The following is a 21,706-nucleotide window of genomic DNA, read 5'->3' as shown; positions in this document are numbered from 1 at the left end:
TGAGTAATAATAAAAACTCCAGTTTTCCATACCCTGGCTCTTTATGAATTAAACCCTTTCTTTATTACAACTACCATGTCTTGATAAATCAGCTGTGTCTAGGCAGCAGGCAAGGAGAACCTGTTGGGCGGTTCACCTCTGCCCTGACAACCCAGAGTCTAAGGTGTTCTCTTCTTACCAATCAGGGTTGTCGTTCCTCTCATTCCACAGCTACGTGATCAATGTGACTAGTCTCTGCAACAATCACTCTACCTATTTCCCAACTCTCCTGTGTCTTACCCACACCATACACTCAGACTCATCTCTAGTTAGTTCAGTAGTTTCTTTCTTACATAATTTGTAGCATCCTAGAATGTCTCCCACCCTCTGAAATGTGGGCCATGCCAAGACCACCTTAGGAGTTGCCTTCTCATATTTATGATTTATGATCACTATAATCATTATCTATAATTGCCCAAATCCAATTAGCACAGCTGGGTGGCAACACACACACACACACACACACACACACACACACACACACACACACACACGGTGTCAGTCTCCCGCCCCCTGGCTCTTATTTCCTACTGTCAAACTGCAGTAGTTCAGTTTCCCAGGGTTAAGCATAGGAGGGGAAAAAATAGAGAATAATTAATTATGTGCTTATGTCTCTTGCAGTCAGGGCCTTCTCCCACTCCTGAACCTTGTGAAAGTGTTACTGACAGTGAGTCTGCAAACAGTGGCGAATCCGCACTGATCCCAACCCTTGTCTTCTCAGAGGAAAGATTTCAACTGAAAGACCGAGGCAAATTTTAAAGCAGAGGCAAAGGTTTATTAAAAGAAGCAAATCACACTTGGAAGAGGGCCAAGTAGGGAACTTGAGAGATCAAGTGCCCCCCTCAGCCTTTGGCTCAGGATTTTTATAAACTGGCTTTTGGTTCCGGGGTTTTTCTTCTCCTCCCTTGATCCCTCCATTGGGGTGGGCTGTTGCTCAGTTGTGACATGTGCAGTGGCCTGCTAGTACTTGGGAGAAGCCACATGCACAGTGTGTTTACTGAGGTTGTGTGCATGCTCACTTGGAGCGATTTTCCCTTACTGGTTGATCACCTCCAGAGGAAGGTCATATACCAGTCAAACACCACCATTTCCCCCACTACTTTTGCCCCATGCTTAAGACCAGATCAGGGACTGGGCACGGTGGCTCACGCCCAGCACTTTGGGAGGCCAAGGCAGGTGGATCATTTGAGGTCAGGAGTTCGAGACCAGCCTGGCCAACATGGCAAAACCTTGTCTCTACTAAAAATTTAAAAAAATTAGCCAGGTGTGGTGGCAGGTGCCTGTAATCCCAGCTACTGGGGAGGCTGAGGCAGGAGAATCACTTGAATCCGGGAGGCAGAGGTTGCAGTGAGCCGAGGTCGTGCCACTGCACTCCAGCCTGGGTGACAGAGTGAGACTCCACCCCAAACAAAACAAAACAAAAACAAACAAAAACCTGATCAGGGAATTGTGATTTGCTGGCTCCAGATGTTTTCTATCTGTTGCAGAACTCCTCTCTGTCTTGGTCCCAGTCATGGCCACTTCTCATTTCAGAGGGACAGTTTTATGATAGCCTGACCATTACCCAGTGAGTGCCTGCCATTTCCAGAACCCTCTCTACTGCCACCTCCTGGGTCAAGTGAATGGCCTCTAGTAGCTCTAAGATTTGGGGCCTCTACTTAGTAGGAGTATCCCAAGTTGCTGGGTACTCCCTTCCCTTCCAGATAGTGGCTTGGGCATGAAGCACCAAAAAGGCATATTTGGAATCTGTATAAATGGTTATTCTTTTCCCTTCCCCTAGTGTTAGGCCTGTGGTTAAAAGATGAGTTTTGCTAGTTGTCCTGAGGTCCCCAAGGATAGAGCTTTAGCCTCTGTGTACCCTGCATATATAGTTTCATTCTGAACAAAACTGCTCCCATCTGAAAACCACATTTTGACCAGGTTGTCCAAGGGCTGATCCTTTAAGTCTTCCCATCTGGCATAAATTTGGTTAAGTATCTCACAACATGAATGTGTTGAGTCACCCTCTCCTGGTAATGGCAGTAAGGAGGCTGGGATGAGGGTGGAGCACCACTCAACTGTTACCTGTGGGATTTCTAACAACACTTGATACTTTAGCAATCTGTTGTCAGTGAGCCATTGTGGCACTTTTATGTCCAGTAAGGAGCTTATTTGTTGGACATCAGGAGCTGGATTGATTGTATCATGGTGATTTTGAGGACCTCCTCCAGTAGGAGGGCTTGTGCAGCCACTACCTTGAGGCAGTGTGGCCACCTGTGTGCTACTGGGTCTAGGTTCTTTAAAAAGTAACCTACAGGACATTTGATTGACCCAACAGTTTGAATTAGGACTCCTAAGGCTACACCTTGGCTTTTGGTGATGAAAAGCTAAAACAGTTTGCTTAGTATGGGTAGCCCAAGGGCTGGGGCTTATGAGAGAGCAGTCTTTAGCTGCCTAAAGGCTTGCTCCTGATCTTTTTCCCAGAGAAGTGAGTCCCTATCAGTCCCTTCTTTTAGAGTCTAATATAAGGACTTAACAATCCCACCATAACCCAGTCTAAAGTCTGCAATATCCTGTGATCCCTAGAAAGGCCTGATGCTGATTTTGGGTGGCTGGGATAGGTATTTTAAGGATGGCCTGTATCCGTTCTGGGGAGAACTTATGTTCTCGAGGGATCAGGATTATCCCCATGTATTGGACCTCTTGTCTTAGAAGCTGTGCCTTGGCCTTGGATGCTTTGTACCCTCTGTCTGCAAGAAAATGTAGTGTCTGGACTAGATGTTGGATTCCCAGTTGTCTTGTGGGGGAGGAGATTAGCAGGTCATTCACATACTGTAGGACACATCTGCCCCCTCAAGAGTCAGGTCTTGAAAATCTTTAGCCAAGGCTTGCCCAAACAAATGGGGACTATCTCTAAAACCTTGCAGAAGCACAGTCCAGGTGAGCTGTTGGCTCCTTCCTTTTTCATTTTCCCATTCAAAGGCAAATAGCAATTGGGAAGATAGGTCTATGGGGATACAAAAGAAGGCATCCTTCTGGGGTGTCTGGGTCAAGGTTAGTATGTTTCACTTGGGCCTAATGTAGCCTCTCTAAGAAAGTAGTGGGATTTTCAAGAGAGTCTTGATCTATTAAGGCCAATTTATTGTAGTTTACAGGCTTTCCTCTGCTATCCTTCATCCCCATTATGGGGATGTGGTTCACTGCCCATATACCCCCCTGGGTATTTTATTCCCAGTTGGGGGCCAACCTGGAGAAGGGCAGTGGCCCTCACAAGGTAGCCACCAGGGTCAGTCATGTGCATTGCACTTGCAAATTGCTGGGCTGCCTCCATAATGGAGTCATGTTCTCCCTTAGAGTTTGGCCTAGTGTGACTGTGAAGTCCTCCCAAGTAAGTTCAAATGTTAAGCCTAGTTAATGGAACCCTTCAATGCACTAGTCAGGGTTTTCCATAAACTTCCATAGCTCCATTTTAATCTGGCTCAGGTCTTACATAGTGAATGGAGTCTGGACTCTAGTTGACCCAATAGGGCTGCTAACCTCCTGAAGTGGGGATAACTTAAGGGGGTGGTATCCAGAGGGTGGCCCTGGGTAGGGAGGGGAAGGCTATGGGACTGGGAGACTTGGATATAATGGGAATAAAAGAGGCAATATTTGAACTAAATTCCACCTTTGGTTCCTCTGGGGCTTGAGTCCTGTGCAAATCTGATAAAGGGTCTCCCAAATCTACTGGAGGAGGTTGCCTGGTGATGGCTGCTATCATCACTGGGTCCATTTTACAAGCCCAACAAAGGTCAGGGTTGTCTCTTACGGCCATGAAAGCCTGTGCATAAGGGATTTCTGTCCATTTTCCCTGCTGGCAGCAAAACGAATCTAGTTGATGGATAGTATTAAAATTAATACTTCCATTTTCTGGCCAAGATTGCTGGTCCCCAAGTCCATATCAGAACCAGGCTGTGTGACAAAAAAAATTAGCCTTTTCCTTTTTAGAGCTTGTGGGTCAAACTTTTCCCAGTTCTTGAGGATGCATCCAAGGGGTGTGTCCTGTGGTATGGAGATGTGATTGCCCATCTGCGAAGAGAGAACAGAGGAGAGAAGGGGAAAAAAGATACCCCCTTGTTTCCCTTCTATCTTTTGCCTGCATTTATGGCATCAGAGTGAAGAGGCCATCCTCCATTCATTCTAGGGGTTCCTAGGGGTTCCTTCACATACACAGACCAGAGTGAACAGGGTATCCCCATTCATCCTTGGGGTTCCTGCACTTATGGCAGACCAGAGTGAATAGGGCATTCCCCCATTCAACCTACGTGTTCTGGAATGAACCAGTGCTTACCAGGTACCCCTAACTTTGGTTCCATCTTGTTTTATGGAGGCACGATTACCCACCTGTGAAGAGAGAACAAAGGAGAGAAGGGAACAAGAGGACATCCCCCCTCATTCCCTTAATCCTGCCATATGGCAAACCAGAATGAGCAGAGTACCCCCTGCCCCATTCATCCTTGGGACTCTGGAATGAACTGGTACTTACTGTGTACCCCTAACCCTGATCCCATCCCATTTTGGGGATCAGCCTTCATCTCTGTTCTATGGATAATTTGGTCTCCTGAACCTGTGGCCTTGGGCTGGCCTGTATCTCTGTCTACAAGACCTTGTAGTGACCTTTGTCTGGAGCATTCTTGCAATGAAATGGTTTCCTATCCTCTCATGTTCCCATTCCCCATGTCCTTTTAGGTAAATGAGGACCCTGTTCCCAGCCAATAGCCTTAAAGAGACTGGGCTCCTTTTTCCCTGCATGCAGCCTTTGAGATCTAAGTGAGTGTTGAGGATGGCATGAAGGGGGACAGAGAAAGGTAGGAAAATTTCATCCTCTGTAGGCAACATGCAAAAGTAATGTTTAAACAAGCAGGGCAATTCTTCTGCAACAGGTAGGAAGGGAGGAAGCATTGGGGCTGCTTGTGGAAAGCCTTTGTTCTTTCACAGAAACAACAACCCCCAGTCCCTAGGGGACAGTACTTGTCTACCTTCTTGATATAAAGGAGAAAACTCCAGAGAACCAGGGAATTTTGAACAAGGGCTGTTATGGTGACGTTATGGTCACCATAATGGTGAAAATGGCAGAATAGGGACCTCTAAAAATTTTCTCTTCTAAAAAAAGTGATTAGAAAACTAGCAAAAAAAATTGTCAGAATCAACTTTTCCAGGATTCTAGAAGTTAACCTAAGGCTTATAGCAACCTAGAGATGATTTATTCAAGAAAACAGCTGAATCTTGGTAGAAGCAACAAGCTTTGTGGTGTTTTAACTTGCCCTATTCCCATCCCCCCCTCCAGTTTTGCAGTATCCTTGAAAACCAACAGCCCACAATCATAGTGAAAATCAGCAGCCTGGCAGCCACCAGAGGGGGAAGATGGGGTTGGAGTTCCTTCAAAGCCTCATTCCTGGAAAATTGTCATTATTTGACCTGTCTAGTGGTTCCCTGGAAAACCCCACTTGGGGTTTAGATGAGGGGGGTTAATGAGGTTGGATTAGACCAACCTCATTATACCCACTCCCTTGCTAACCACAATTAGGCTTTCTTCCCTAAAAGTAAACAGAAACCAGACCTTTCAAAATACTCCACCTCTGATATCAACCAACTGCCTAATGCTATCACTCCTTTTTGACTGATTAAAAACCACCAACCATTGAGTGGTTCTGGCCATTCTACAGAGAATGCACAGTAAGGGTGAGGCACATCCTCTGCTTCACCTTTTGACATCAGAGGGCCAAAAACTTCATCTTCAGATCATGCTAATGATGCCATTTTTTGAATATGGGTCCCATGGAGAACAAAGTTCAATTGTGCATGTGCACGTGTCTCCTCAAAACTACTCATGACTCTTCCTATAGATTACTGAATATGTATATTTGGCTGTCTTGCTCAGCATAAATTCCTATTTCCTTTTCACCTCCCTCAAAGTGTGTTTCTGGCTTCTGGCTGGAGGCTATGCCTCCCAGCTTGTCAGAATGGCCACCCTGTAAGCTGCAATCCTTTATGAGAAATAAAGGTCTCCTTATCAAATGTATGAACTTCATTATTCTTTGGTTGACAGTATTTTAGAAGCACATAACTTGTTTAATTTCACAGGTTTATAGCTGGAGGAGACTTTGCCTCAGGATGAATCGCACCTTTGAGTCTCACTCATATCTGATTTAGATGACAGTCTGGACTTTAGACTTTTGAGTTGATGCTGGGACATGTTAAGACTTATGGGAGTGGCTGGGCACAACGGCTCATTCCTGTAATACCAGCACTTTAGGAAGCCAAGGCAGGAAGATCACTTGAGGCCAGGAGTTCGAGACCAGCCTGGGCAACATAGTGGGACCCTATCTCCACACAAAAATTTTTTAAAAATGAAAAAACAAAAAGGCTTATGGAGCTATTGGAATGGAATGAATGTATTTTGCCTGTGAGATGGATATGAATGTTGTAGGGCCAGGGGCAGAATGCTGTGTCCTTCCAAAATTCATGTTGAAACTTAATCTTTTTTTTTTTTTTTTTTGAGACGAAGTCTCACTCTTTGGCCAGGCTGGAGTGTAGTGGTGCAATCTTGGCTCACTGCAATCTCCGCCTCCCAGGTTCAAGTGATTCTCCTGCCTCAGTCTCCCTAGTAGCTGAGATTACGGGCACGCACCACCAAGCCCAGCTATATTTGGTATTTTCACCATGTTGGCCAGGCTGGTCTCAAACTCGTGACCTCAAGTGATTCACCCGCCTCAGCCTCCCAAAGTGCTGGGATTACAGGCATGAGGACATGCCCAGCAGATGAAACTAAATATTTATTGTTATGGTATTAAGAGGCAGGACCTTTTGGGAAGTGGTTAAGTCATAAGAGCCTCATGAATGGGACTAGTGCCCTTATAAAAGAGGTTGAAGGGAGCTCTCCAACCCCTTCTGCCATATGAGGACACAGCAACAAGGCACCATCTATGAAGGATGGGCCCTCACCAGATACCAAATCTGCTGGTGCTTTGATCTTGTACTTCCAGAACTACAAGCAATTGATTTCTATTGTTTATAAATTACCCAGTCTAAGGTATTTTTTTATAGCAGCAGGAAAATACTAAGACAAAGGAGCCCCCTGCAATTAAATATGAATTTGAGAATCAGCTTTTCTATGTCTGTGAAAAAGTCTATTGGAATTTTGATTGGGATTGCATTGAATCTGTAGATCACTTTGGACTGTATTAACATCTTAACAATGTTAAGTCTTCCTTCCTATTCATGAACATAGGATAGTTTTTCATTTATTTAAGTCTTTAATTTCTTTCAGTAATAGTTTGTAGTTTCAGGATACAAGCCCTTCACCAGCTTGGTTAGATTTATTCCTAAGTATTTAATTCTTTTAGATGCTATTGGAAATAAAATTGCTTTCTTAATTTCCTTTTTGGATTATTCATACCTGCTATATAGGAACACAACTGATTTTTGTTTTGATTTTATATGCTGCAACTTTGCTAAATTAGTTTATTAGCTCTACTAGTTATCTTTTGGACTCAGATTTTCTGTATACAGGATCATGTTATCTGAGAATACAATTTTCCCTCTTCCATTCAAATTTGGATGACTTTTTTTTTTCTTCTACTATTGAGCTCTAACTTTATCCTGTTTGGGATGGAGAAGATATGTATAATATCTATCTTTATAAATCTATTAAGACTTGTTTTGTGGCCTAACATTTGGTCTTTCTGGAAGAATGTTCCATAAGCATTTGAGAAGAATATGTATTCTGCTGTTTTGGGGTGGAGTGTTTTATATTTATCTGTTAAGTCTAGTTGGCTTATTGCATTGTTCAAATTCTCTATTTTCTTATCCTCTGTCTGAATGATCTATCCATTATTGGAACTGGGGTAAATAAGTCTCCAACTATTACTATAAAAATGTATTTATCCCCTCAATTCTGTCAATTTTTGCTTTATGTATTTTGAGGGTCTATTATTAGGTGTGTAATGTTTATAGCTGTTTAACTTGCCTGCTGTATGGAATATTTTATTAATATATTGAAACTGCCATGGCAAAATTATAACTGATACAGTGAAAGAGATCTGACCTAACCAACTCCATCTTGCTTCTAACCTCCAAGCTGTCCTTGTTCGTTCCTGGGCATAGGCTGAACTAACTTTGGAAGAAACTTAGTTTATAGTTTAAAACAAAGATGATACAGCCCTTTCCCAAAACAAACCTCCTTCTTGCCTGGGGACTAGACTGCCTTCATAAGACTGTCAAATTAGCCACAAGATTAGAAGTTATGGTTTAGGGCCAGACACAGTGGCTCACGCCTGTTATCTCAGCACTTTGGGAGGCCGAGACAGGCAGATCACTTGAGGTCAGGAGTTCAAGACCAGCCTGGCCAACACGGTAAAACTCCGTCTCTACTAAAAATACAAAAATTAGCTGGATGTGGTGGCAGGCGCCTGTAATCTCAGCTACTTGGGAGGCTGAAGCAGGAGAATTGCTTGAACCCGGGAGGCGGAGGTTGCAGTGAGCCGAGATTGCACCACCGCACTCTAGCCTGGGTGACAAGTCTCAAAAAAGAAATTATGGTTTAGGAGTCATGTAGCTGGAGACTACAAGATTCTGACCCTCTCCAAATTGCTCCTAGGGATAAAATCATTATTGTAAAACCTAAGACCAGTGCTTCAGATATTTTGCAGACCCTGCACTTGATGGATCAGCTGGCACCACCCAGATCAATAAACTGGCTCAGCTGGTGGTGTAGCCCCCACCCAGGAACTGACTCAGCGCAAGAAGACAGTTTCAACTCCCTGTGATTTCATCTCTGACCAATCAGCACTCCCAGCTCACTGGTTTCCCCCTGCCCACCAAGTTGTCCTTAAAAACTCTGATCCCTGAATGCTCAGGGAGACTTATTTGAGTAATAACAAAACTCTGGTCTCCTGCACATCTGGCTCTGCATTAATTACCTTCCTCTATTGCAATTCCCCTCTTTTGATAAATCAGCTCTGTCTAGGCAGTGGGCAGGGTGAACCCATTGGGCACTTACAATATAACATACTTCTTTGTCTCTTATAACCTGTTTGTTGTATAGTGAAACTATACCCATTAAACACTTAATCCCCATTTCCCCCACACTTCAGCTTCTGGCAAACACCATGCTTTCTGTCACTATAAATTTATCACTCTAGGAAACTCATTTAAGAGGAATCATACAATGTTTGTCTTTTTTGTTACTGGCTTATTTCATGTCGCATAATATCTTCAAGTTTCATCTGTGTTGTAGGAAGTGTCAAAATTTCCTTCATTTTTAAGACCAAGTAATATTCCACTGATGCATATATACCACATTTTATCCATTCATCTGTCACTGGTTACTTCGTTGCTCCCACCTTTTGGCTTTTGTGAATAATGCCGCTATGAACACAAGTGTGCAAATATCTTGAGTTCCTGCCATCATTTCTTTTGGATATATACCCAGAAGCAGATCATGTGGTAATTCTATGTTTAATTTTTTGAGGAATCATACCATTTTCCAGAGGCTGCATTTTACATTCCCACCAGCAATACACAAGGGTTTCAATTTCTCCACATCCTCACTATCACTTGTTATTTTCTTTTGGTTTTTTAAAAAATGATAGTTTTTCAGAGTTTATCTTACTTGGAGTTTGTTGAGCATCTTGAATTTGTAGATTTGTATTTTTCATTGAGTTTAGGAAGTTTTCAAGCATTATTTCTGTGGCAGGCCAGGTCTCACTAATGCAGGCCTCCATAACAACTGTTTTAGTACTAAGTGGTTAAGTTAAATATTCAAAGCTGAAACAGCCAATGCCCTTTATACAAAGGCTGGAATGTAAGAAATGCCCACCAAGGGTTTTGCCTAGGCCTTTCCTGGGCCTTAAAGCATTACAAAACAACAAAGGAATTCTTAATAGGACCCATTTAGAATTTAAAAAGTTTTACCGGGGATCTGAAGGAACTCCCCAAACCTCTGCGATTTAGCAGGAGACCAGATAAGGGTAATCACCTCCGGCACCTGGACCCATTTAGATTAAGTAAATTTACTGAGGCTCCAGAGGAAGGTTTTAAAGACTCAGACCTTAGTTATAGATTAAAAGAAGCTAATCACTTATGTCTTTAGATGAATGCACACTTACACGTAGACATATAGCTTAGAAGGTATATAAGCTTTGGAAAACTTTGTAATTTTGAGTTGGTCTGGCAATAATTTCCAGGCCTTCTCCCTGTAACCGGTTACAGAAATAAAAAAACTCTCTTTCTCCCCAGTTCATTTGCATCTTGTTATTGGGCAGCGAGAAATAGCAGCCCGACCCTCAGTTTGGTCTGGGAACATTTCTTCAACTAGTCTTTCTGCCTCTTTCTTTCTCTCTTTCCTTCTGGTATTCACATTATGCATATGTTTGTCTGCTTGATGGTGTCCCCTGGGTCCCTTAGGCTCTGTTCACTTTTCCTTTTTTTTTTTTAATTTAAGACATTTATTCAGCATCACCATTAGGCTATTACATTTAGCAATCAATATCATGGGTGCAAAAAATAAAACTACATTAAAACCCTTTGTTGGAATGCTTTACACTTTCCACAGAACAGAAACTAAAATAACCTGTTATGCAATTATTCACAAATACAGTCCTCAAGCTTTTTGCCCATACACATAAGCATTTGTCTAAAACATGTCTTCTTTGTAGCAGCTAAGCCCTGCCATCACCGTGCTTGGCTGAGTTCACAAATCTGTAGTAACCTGTAGCTTCCATCACTTCTCTGGCTCCTCTGTCTTACTAAGCTTTGTTTCCTAATTAAAATCTTCTGCCACTGACATATCTACTGCTGCTACTGGAACCGCCATAGCCACCTTGGTTTTGTGGTTTGGCAAAGTATTGGCCTCCACCACCATAGGGGCCAGAGCTTCTGCCTCCAAAGTTTCCTCCCTTCATGGGTCCAAAATGTGAAGACTGATTGTTGTAATTGACAAAATCATTGTAGCTTCCACCACCTCCATCATTACCAAATCCATTATAGCCATCCCCCTGCCACCATATCCACCACCACCATGGCTGCCACCAAATCCACCATGACCACTGAAGTTTCCTCCACGACCAAAGTTGTCATTCCCACCAAAACCACCTCCACGACCACCACCAAAGTTTCCAGAACCACTTTGACCTCTTTGGCTGGATGAAGCACGAGCCATCTCTTGCTTTGACAGGGCTTTCCTAGCTTCACAGTTGTGGCCATTCACAGTATGGTATTTCTGAATGACAGTCTTATCCATGGAGTCATGGTTGTCAAAGGTTACAAAGGCAAAGCCCCTTTTCTTGCCACTGCCTTGGTCAGTCATGATTTCAATCACTTCAATTTTCCCATACTGTTCAAAATAATCTCTTGGATGAAGTTCTTCAGTGTCTTCTTTAAGGCCACAAATATTTTTTTCACAGTCAAGTGGGCACCTGGTCTTTGAGAATCTTCTCTTGAGACAGCTCTCTTTGGTTCCACAGTTCTTCCAACCACCTTGCATGGCCTTGCATTCATGGCTGCATCCACCTCCTCCACAGTGGCACATGTCACAGACCCAAAGCCCCTGGAGCGCTTGGTGTTTGGATCTCTCATTACCATGCAGTTTGTGAGTGTTCCCTATTGCTCAAAATGGCTCCTCAGGCTCTCATCAGTTGTTTCAAAGCTCTACCCTCCAATGAAGAGCTTCCTCAGCTGTTCGGGCTCTTTAGGAGACTCTGACTTAGACATGATGGCAGGGAGAAAAGAGACTTTAATGATGCTTCTTCGGCAGTGTCCACAGGCAAAGGAACAAGCTGATGAATTTATCTGCCAGCCTACCTCTCTGTTCACTTTTCTTCATCCTTTTTTCTTTCTGTTCCTCCAGTTCAATAATTTCAATCATCCTATCTTTAAGTTTGCAGATTCTTTATTTTACTTGCTCAAATCTGCTTTTAACCACCCCCACCCCCACCCCAGTGTATTTTCCCTTTTTGTTATGATACTTTTCAGCTCCAGAGTTTCCTTTAGGTTTCTCCTTATCATTTCTATCTCTATTGATATTCTGATTCTAATTCGTACATTGTTTTCCTCTTTGTCCATGATTACCTTTAGCTCTTTGAGTATCTTTAACCCATTTCCCATTTGCCGTGAAAATATTCCCCAGTGGCCCTTGCAGTCCAGTGAATACACCACGATAACTCATGGATTACAGTCCTAACCTTACCCCCAAATTCTGCCCACTTATTAAATACTATCATCATATACATTTCTGTTACATTAGGATTAGAGAAAAGTTCTGTTTGGAAATAACTCCAAGAACAGTTTTTATACTTTATTTTCACATTGAAGATCAGTCTGATTTGCTTCAGCCTCAAAGAGTGTGTTTATGTAAAATTAAATGAGTACTGGCGGTGAGCTGCAATTTTTTTCTAAACGAGAAATGGGTTAAGACAGTCATTCTAAAGTCTTTGTCTATGAAGTCCACCATCTGGGCTTCCTCAAGAACATTTCTTATTGATTTCTTTTATTCCTTTGAATGAGCCATACTTTATTGTTTCTTTGTATGCCTTGTGATTTTTTTTGTAGAAACTGGACATTTGAATTTTACATTGTGATAATTCTGGAAATAATATTATCCCACTTATCCCAGGGTTTGACTTTTAAGAAATATTTTAGAGTGTCTGTGCTAGGGATCATCCTGAGGTGAAAGTTTAAGGTCTTTTCTGAACCTATGTCTTTCCCTGGGTATGCACACATGGCTTCTAAATTCCCCCATACACACAGTTGTTTTTGAATGTAAAAAAAAACAAAACAGGCGGAGAGGTGGCTCATGCCTGTAATCCCAGCACTTTGGGAGGCCGAGGCAGGTGGATCACGAGGTCAGGAGATCGAGACCATCCTGGCTAACACGGTGAAACCCCATCTGTAGTAAAAATACAAAAAATTAGCCCAGCATGGTGGTACATGCCTGTAGTCCCAGCTACTCAGGAGGCTGAGGCAGGAGAATCGCTTGAACCCGGGAGGCGGAGGTTGCAATGAGACGAGGTCACACCACTGCACTCCAGCCTGAGCAACAGAGCGAGACTCCATCAAAACAAAACAAAACAAACAAACAACAAAAAACCCAAAGGTGCAGCTCCTTTTAATGTTTTAATGCCCTAGAGACTGCTTCAGCCAATGGAGGTGAACCAATGGCAGCCAGCCTCTGTAGCTACACCTCATTGATAAGAAGCAGCTATCAGCAATTATAACACAGAGCCCCAATATCTGGAGGACAAAGTCCTAATTTCCCACTCTGGCTTCAGCAAGCCATGTCAGAAACATGTCATGGCTGCCTGCCATGAGACTTATGGGTAGGTATCCAATACAAGCTGAAATCAACCAATATTAGCCACAATTTACCAACCAACCTTTCCTTTGGAAGCTGCAAGTATTCAAATTGATCCCAGAGTTCCAAAATAGTCACTTTAGACAGTTCTGCCAGTACAATGCTCTCTAGGTGATGAGATGGATTTTTGGTGCTTCCTCTTCCACCAACTTCTCTGCTCAGAAGTCCTCAGTAGTTCTCCACCGCCTGTCAAATGAGATCCATGCCTCAGGTGAATTCAAGACACCCCAGAATAGGCACCAAGCCATCTTTCCAACTGTTTGCCAGATCCTACTGCACAACTGTCACAAGGATGATAGTGATCGACAGGAAGGTAACATCACACATGGACAAAGGATACTAATCCAATCTCTTCATGGAAAGTCATGCTTTCCTGGCCCCCAAATTCCCCATGAAGGTGCATGATTGCTAAAGATACTGCTTGATTGCAGTGGAATGCAGTGGAAGTTCAACCAAGTATTTTACAAAGTTCTCCTTGCCTTGGGCTGCAGGGGGTGGGGGGACTTAGACTCTCCAAGCTACTCTAGAAACTATGGCATTAAGATCACATCATTTACACTTGCAAATGCATTGGTCCCCTCTTACCTGCAATTTCACTTTCTGTGGTTTCAGTTACCCACAGTCAGCCATGGCCTGAAAATATTAAATGGAAAATTCCAAAAATAATTCATGTTTTAAGTTGCACGCTGTTCTGAGTAGTGTTATAAAATTTCACACCACTCTGCTCCATCCCACTGTACACCAAAAGTATCTGAGAAAGGACTTAATCAATTTTGAAGTTTATTTTGCCAAGGTTAAGGACATAACCCAAGAGACAGGTATGTGTCTTTTTCCAAAGATGATGTTGAAGTCTTCAATATTTAAAAGGGAAAAGCAGGCTGCAGGGGAAAGACAGAGGTTATGGTCATTACTGAATCCACATGTAAGAGAAAAGGAGCAGGTAGGGGAATATTTAATTATGTATTCATCTCATGCTAAGTAAATCTGCAGGTTACATAAGATAAGGTGAACATAGAGTAGCTACCTGTGGAGATTTTTTACCTTTTATCTGTAACTATCTGCTCAGGAACAAAAGGAAAGGCAACTTCTTGCATGACTCAGCTTTTAGCTTGACTTTTTCCTTTCAGCATAGTGAATTGGGGTCCCAAGTTGTTATTTTCCTTTCACACCACCCAGGACATGAATTATCCCTTTGTCTAGCATATCCACGCTGTATATACTACCTGACCATTAGTCACTTGGTAGCCATGACAGTTATCACATTGACAGATCACAATAAGAAGGGTGAGTACAGTACAATAAAATACTTTTAGAACGAGACCACATTCACATAGCTTGTATTACAACTTATTGTTATAATTGTTCTCTTTTATTATGAATTATTGTTGTGGATCTCTTACTGTGCCTAATTTATAAGTTAAACTTTATCGTAGATATATATGTATATGTACAGAAAAAAATATAGTATATATAGAGTTCAGTACTATTCATGGTTTTAGGCATCCACTGGGGATCTTGGGATGTATCCCCTGCAGACAAGGCAGGACTACTGTAACTACTAACAACTCTAATTTTCTTGAGGGTTTGGTGTGCATGTGGATTGAAGGTTAGTTTCCTGGATAGCATGTTCATTAGAGTTATAGTCTTCAGGCCTGCCTGAGTTGTACCTGCATTGACATATCAGATGAACTGGACTTTCTTCTTCAAGCACATCTCACCACCTCTTTAGATGCCTTTCTTCACAGAGTTGATAGAAATGAGACAGCCAAATGCTGCTCAGGTCATTGTGCACAGGGGGCTTGCCTAACATGCCCACAGCGAAGAATTCTGTCCCTTAACACATGTGCAGTAAGGGAAATAAATCAATGTGGAGTGGCTCAGACTAAGGGCCCACCTGTGCACTGGGAGACTGGGGTGTAGCCACCGGGAATTCATACCTTATGCAGTGGGGAGAAGCCTGGCCTCTTCAGCTGGTGTGTGGTGGCCTGGTATTCAATCTGTGAGGTGGGAGCCTGTTGGCAAGACCCTCTTTTTTTTCTCTGAGCTTCCTATCAATAAATTCCACTCTCCTCACCTTTCAATGTGTCCATGTGCCTAATTTTTCCCAGTCGTGAGACCAGAAACCAGATTTTAGCTGAACTAAGGAGCAAAAAATCCTCATCAGCGTTTGCCTGAAATACCTTACCTTTCCATTCACAACCTGACCCTATATATTCTTATTAGCCCAACTCAAATGGCTTATTTTTATAAACCCCTTTCTGACCCTATTCCCTTTCCCCCAACAAAATGTGACACTGCTCTCAGAATCCATTGGCATTCGGCTCATACTGCTTTAGTATTGCACATTTGATATTACGTGCTTATCCCATTTAATCAGTGAGATCCTTGAAGGATGATTTAAAAATCCAATCAATCTTTGTCTCCCTGAGACTAAGATACTACCTTGCATATGGTTAAGCCTGCAATAAATTATTTGTTGCTATGAACTATGGAACTGTATATGGACAACTTGTTTCTCTAGCTCCAATTTCTCCCATTTTAGGTTTCTCTGACCCACTTAGCAGTAAAGCTGGCACAAACTGGCTGTATTAAATGTTTGGCTCTACCACTTAATAAATGTGTGCCCAAGGGAGAGTTCCTCACACTCTGAGCCCCATTGTTCTCATCTCTAAAATAAGACTGAATGCCTGCAACAGTAATCAGAGATGGAATTGGAGAATTATTCGTCCATTCAACAAACATTTATAGAGTATTTACTATGTGCCAGGCAATGTGCTAGGTCTTGAGGATACAGCAATGGACAAGACATAGTCCTTGATTTTAAAGAGTTTATTGTGGTGCCAGCACACACTGACTCAGGAAAGCTGATTATCACAGGTAGCAAGTATCTGGGGCTGGTGGTGCAGGTGGTAAAGGAATTTACCAAGACAGCTGTAGGTAAAGAAAGACAGATTTATTACAGAAAGTATAAAAATATGTTGCAAAGTTGCAACAGGCAGCACAGCAGGAAATGGGCTGTCTACAATGAGGCAGGGGCTGGAGGGAAGTTTTATAAGGTTCTGCTCTTGGGGCCACTTGCGGACAGGACAAGTCATTGTGCCTGCAGGTTATTTGTGATTAGCCATCTCTCAGAACAACTGTTCATTGTTCTTCCCCACCTGGGGTTCTCCCCTACCTAAGGTCCCTTCCTCATTGTTGCTTACTTATCAGGACTCCATGCTGACGATGCACATCTCTTTCCAACTCCTCCTTCAGTGACCTTATATGGGTGCCTGAAATTGGCCAGGGGCAATGTATTTACAATATGAAACTGGCCAACTCTACCAATCAAGACTTTTTTTTCTTACAGTGCCAATTTACCAGCACGCCACTGAGGAAGATTGACTTTTTATTTTTATTTTATTTTATTTTATTTTATTTTATTTTATTTTATTTTGAGACAGAGTTTTCCTCTGCCACCCAGGCTAGAATGGAGTGCAGTGGTGCGATCTCAGCTAACTGCAACTTCTGCCTCCCAGGTTCAAGTGATTCTCCTGCCTCAGCCTCCCATGTAGCTGGGATTACAGGATGCGCCACCACACCCGGCTAATTTTTGTATTTTCAGTAGAGACAGGTTTCACCATGTTGGCCAAGCTGGTCTCAAACTCCTCCTGACTTCAGGTGATCAGCCCGCCTCAGCCTCCCAAAGTGCTGAGATTTCAGGTGTGAGCCACTGCGACTGGATGAAAATTGATACAGAGAATAAAGAAAGACACTAGATCATTTCACATAATTATAAATGTTTTGATGAAACTAAAATAGGTTAATAATACAAAGTACTTTAAAAAGAGACTACTTTACATAGAGTAGTCAGGGAGGGCCTTTCTATAAGGTGTAATCTGAGTTGAGGCAGTGAATAATTGAAAGAAACCAAGCGAGGGATACAGCACATCCCTGTAGTCCCACCTACTTGGGAGGCTGAGGCAGGCAGATTGCCTGAGGCCAAGAGTTGGAGGCCAGCCTGGACAACATAGTGAGATCTTATCTCTTAAAAAATGAATAAATAAAATAAACCAGTTGTATTAGTCCATTTTCACAGTGCTGATAAAGACATACCCGAGACTGGGTAATTTATAAAGAAAAAGAGGTTTAATGGACTCACAGTTCCACGTGGCTGGGGAGGCCTCACAATCATGACAGAAGGCGAAAGGCACGTCTTACATGGTGGCAGATGAGAGAATGAGAACCAAGCAAAAGGGGTTTCCCGGTACAAAATCATCAGATCTCATGAGAATTACTCACTACCACGAGAACAGTATGGGGAAACCGCCCCCATGATTCAATTATCTCCCACCGGGTCCCTCCTACAACAGGTGGGAATTATGGGAGCTACAATTCAAGATGAGATTTGGGTGAGGACACAGCCAAACCATATCACCAGTCATGCAAATAGCTAAGGAAAGAACATTTCAGGCAGAAAGAATAAAGACAAAGGACTTGAGGAAGGCCCTGGGACTGGCAATATGGCAGTGGATGAAGAGCTGAAGTTCTGAAGTAAATAGAGTGATTAGACTCTTGGCTGTACCACTTGCTAGTAGTGCAACTCTAGACAAGTTACCAGCCCTTGAAATCTCAATTTTCTCCTCTGTAAAATGAGGGCATTTTTGCTTCATATGGTTGGGTGCATAAAATCACTAACATAGCAAGTCAGAGACCCAAAAAAAGGCCTGCTTGCAAGGTAGGCTCCTGGCTAGTGTCTGGGAACTTCACTTTCAAAGTGCGTCCAGTCAACACTTAACCAATAAGAGTAGTTCATTATGCCTTGACTATTTGTACAAACATGATTTATAATGAATATCTGCTTTCCTTCTAGGAGTCTGGAATTTTGGTATGTGCTAGGCAGAAGGTGACTACATGACCAGTCCCCCGATAAAAACCTTGGGCACTGACTAATTTTTGCGCTTCCCTAGTTAGAAACATGGCATATATGTTGCTGCGTTTCCATTGCTAGGAGGAGTAAGCTTTGTGTGATCTCTCCTGGCAGGGAGAAAGAACTCGGAATCCTGCACATAGATTCCTCCAGACTCCACCTATGTCTTTTTCCCTTATGATCTGGTTATGTATCCCACCAGATGGACAGGCAGAGAATTCTGGCTCTTCCTCAGGCAGAGGCTGGCTTGCCCGTGGGAATTCAGCCCACGTGGCTGCCCTCCCCACCCTCCCAAGGGGCTAGGGACCAGCAATCCAGTTGTAATCAATCTTAGTCATGATTACAACTGTATTCTGAGTCCTGTGAGTTCTTCTACGGAATCTCTGAACCGGGTTGATATAAGGGTTAGATGGCAAAATACGTGAATTTCGTGTAATATTAGCTCAAGGTAAGTTCTCAAAATAAGAATGGTGATGGTGTTGGTGGCGATGGGAATGATCAGCATAGAGCCATCCACTGGCTAGAAGCTCAATGCCAATCATTCCAATTCCCACCCTATCCCTCCACCCTCTCACACTATATGCCCTCGTTATCTCTTGGCAAATTAGTGAATGTACAATCCAATACCTTTATAATAGCATCTCACTGCTGGCGAGTACGTCAAATTCAGTACCTCTTGTTTTGACACATCAGAATAAAGGTCCAGAAGGGTAAAACAAAATGTTCTGGGTCATGCCATAAATTGGTGGAAAAGTTGGGACAAGAACCCAGGTTTGCCTTTTATGTCCTACACTGGTTCTACGACAACCTGGTATATGTGATTCAGGCTAGCAGTAAGCATAGTGACCCTTGAGTCAGGCTGTCAAGAACCCAGGCTGCCATGGAGGGGGTTCCTTCCCCTCCAGGAAAAACAGAAGGAACCTGGAAAGCTAGAAAGAAACAAAAAGGAGCCATACATAAGCCCTAAGTGAAACGATTATTACCTGCTCTAAAGGCAGGGTGAAATAATTTCTCCCCTGTATTTCCATTTCAATGGTACTACTTACTGCTGGGGGCGAGGCAGCGAGCAAGAGGTGGCACATACTGGGGGAGCAGTCAATATCATCCAGAATTAGAAAAAGGGGCAAACAAGACTCAGGGAAGAGCTAGTGCATCCGGACTAGAGAACCCACAGCGGAGAACCCCAGTAAAGGAACCACAGCAGATAAATAGAATCCTCAGGTCAGTGCCCAGTTGCTCAAAATTCTGGGCCATATATAGAATGAGAAGTCATGACATCAGACAGGAACATGGAACTACTAGGGCCCAGTGTAAAAAACTCAATCCACTGTCCTGCCCACCATGGAATGTGCAAATGAGGTTAGCAATAAAGGAGCTAACCCCCAAAACCCCCCAGGACAACCAAAATGATGCTCTTGCCGGGCTTATGCCGTGAAAACTGCCACGGGCGTGGGCCGAGGGGTAGTGGTGGGTTCAGCGCGCGAGTCGGAAACAGCTGCGGTGGGGAAGGAAGAAAGCAGCGCCTTCAGCACGTCCTCCCGTTGGCCCGGAACCACGCCCTTACCGGGGGCTCGGCCGCCGAACTGACACTCACCGCTCCTGAGCACAAAGAAGGTGCGAAGTCCCGCAGAGCGACCGCCAGAGGTCAGCAACACACTGCCTACTCCCCGCCGCGCCTCCCGGAGACTCCCTCGCTGAGGCTTCGGGGGCCGGAAGTGAACCCGCACCCTTCCCGAGCGCCCGCGGGCCCTCTGGCCGTCCCGGAGGCCGCCTCCCCGTGTGTCTTTGGTCCTACCTGGCCCCCTAGCCCACCATCGTAACCCCGCCCCGGCCCCTGACAGTTCCCGGACCGAAGGGGCGAGGAGGGGACGTGCCGCCCGCTCCCGGTGTTGGCTTGGGTTGCTGGTCCCCAGCCCCTCGGGAGGGAGAGGAGGGCAGTCCCGTGGGCTGACTTCCCAGGGGCAAGCCAGTCTCCGCCCAAGGAAGAGCCCGTATTCCCTGCCTGTCCATCCGGCAGCCCTGCGTGGCCCCCGTGGGCTGGCCCCGTACACAAGCGTGGCTGGGCCGGCTGGCGTGAGAGGGGTTCAGTGCCACCGATGTGTCAAAGTCCTAACCCGCACAGAGCCTGCCGGTTCTGCACCCTGTGGAGATTCTTCCCCCTTCTCCGAGTGCCCTGGGCTCATTGGCCCCAGGGTGGATATGCTCTCGGTACCTTGGGACCACCCTGCTGCATCCCCTGACCAGCACCCCTCTTCGGCCGCTAGCACCTCCACCACACACAACACACATTGACTGGGTCTTGTGGTCCTCCAGGCCTCCGCTGAATCAGTGTGGCCCAATCAGTGTGGCCTTCCTGGCTGCCACCTCCCTTCATGCTCTGCTCTTCTTTGCAGCATTTGTCACAATTACAGCCATACCGCGAAGATATTGCGGGTTGGGTTTCAAACCTCCATAGTGAAATGAGTCGCACGAATTTTGTTTCCGGGGAATATAAAAATTATGTTTAGACTATACACCATTAAGTGTGCAAAAGCATTATATCTAAAATACATATATATACCTTAATTTTTTTAAAAAACTTTATTGCTAAAAAATGCTAATGATCATCTGAGCCTTCAGTGATTCCTGTCTTCACCCTGGACTGATCAGGGTGGTGGTTGCTGAGGGCTGGGGTGGCTGTGACAATTTCTTAAAATAAGACAACGATCAAGGTTGCCGCACCAGTTGACTCTTCCTTTTAGGAAAGATTTCTCTGTAGCATGGAATGCTGTTTGATAGCATTTTACCCACAGTAGAACTTTTTTTCAAAATTGGAGTCAGTGCTCTCAAATTCTACTGCTGCTTTACTAACTTTATGTAATATTCTAAATTCTTTATTGTCATTTCAACAGTGTTCCCAGCATCCTCGCCAGGATTAGTTTCCAGCTCAAGAAACCACTTTCTTAGCTCATCCATAAGAAGTTACTCCTCATCCGTTCAAGTTCAATCAGGCGATTGCAGCAATTCAGTCACATCCTCTGGCACTACTTCTAATTCTAATTCTCTATTTCCACCCATCTGCAGCGACTTCCTCCACTGAAGCCTTGAACCCCTCAAAGTCATTCATGAGGGTTGGAATCAACTTCTTTCAAACTCTTGTTCATGTTGATATGTTAACCTCCTCCCATGAATCACAATTGTTCTTAGTGGCTCTAAAATGGTGAGTTCTTTCCATAAGGTTTTCAATTTACTTTGCTCAGATCCATTAGAGGAATCGCCATCTACAGCAGCTATAGCCTTACGAAATGTATTTCTGAATACTAAGACTGAAAAGTTGAAATTACTCCTTGATCCATGGGTTGCAGAATGGATGTTGTGTTAGCAGGCATGAAAACAACATTCATCTCTTC

General features: G+C 43.8%; 1 long non-coding RNA gene and 1 pseudogene across 1 annotated transcript; both read right to left on the bottom strand.

Moving 5' to 3' along the window:
- Positions 1–795: 795 nt before the first annotated feature.
- Positions 796–20,124, bottom strand: LOC100972427 (uncharacterized). Its single transcript, XR_010111530.1, has 3 exons — positions 19,912–20,124; positions 13,431–13,594; positions 796–4,086 (listed from the first exon to the last, which is right to left on the bottom strand). It is a non-coding gene; the product is annotated as an uncharacterized LOC100972427 (long non-coding RNA).
- Positions 9,674–11,967, bottom strand: LOC134729953 (heterogeneous nuclear ribonucleoprotein A1-like; annotated as a pseudogene).
- Positions 20,125–21,706: the final 1,582 nt, after the last annotated feature.

This window comes from Pan paniscus, chromosome 2 (genome assembly GCF_029289425.2).
Source record: "Pan paniscus chromosome 2, NHGRI_mPanPan1-v2.0_pri, whole genome shotgun sequence".
Taxonomy (NCBI): Eukaryota; Metazoa; Chordata; class Mammalia; order Primates; family Hominidae; genus Pan; species Pan paniscus.
Note: the sequence above shows the minus strand (reverse complement) of the source record. Positions and strands in the feature narration are given on the sequence as shown.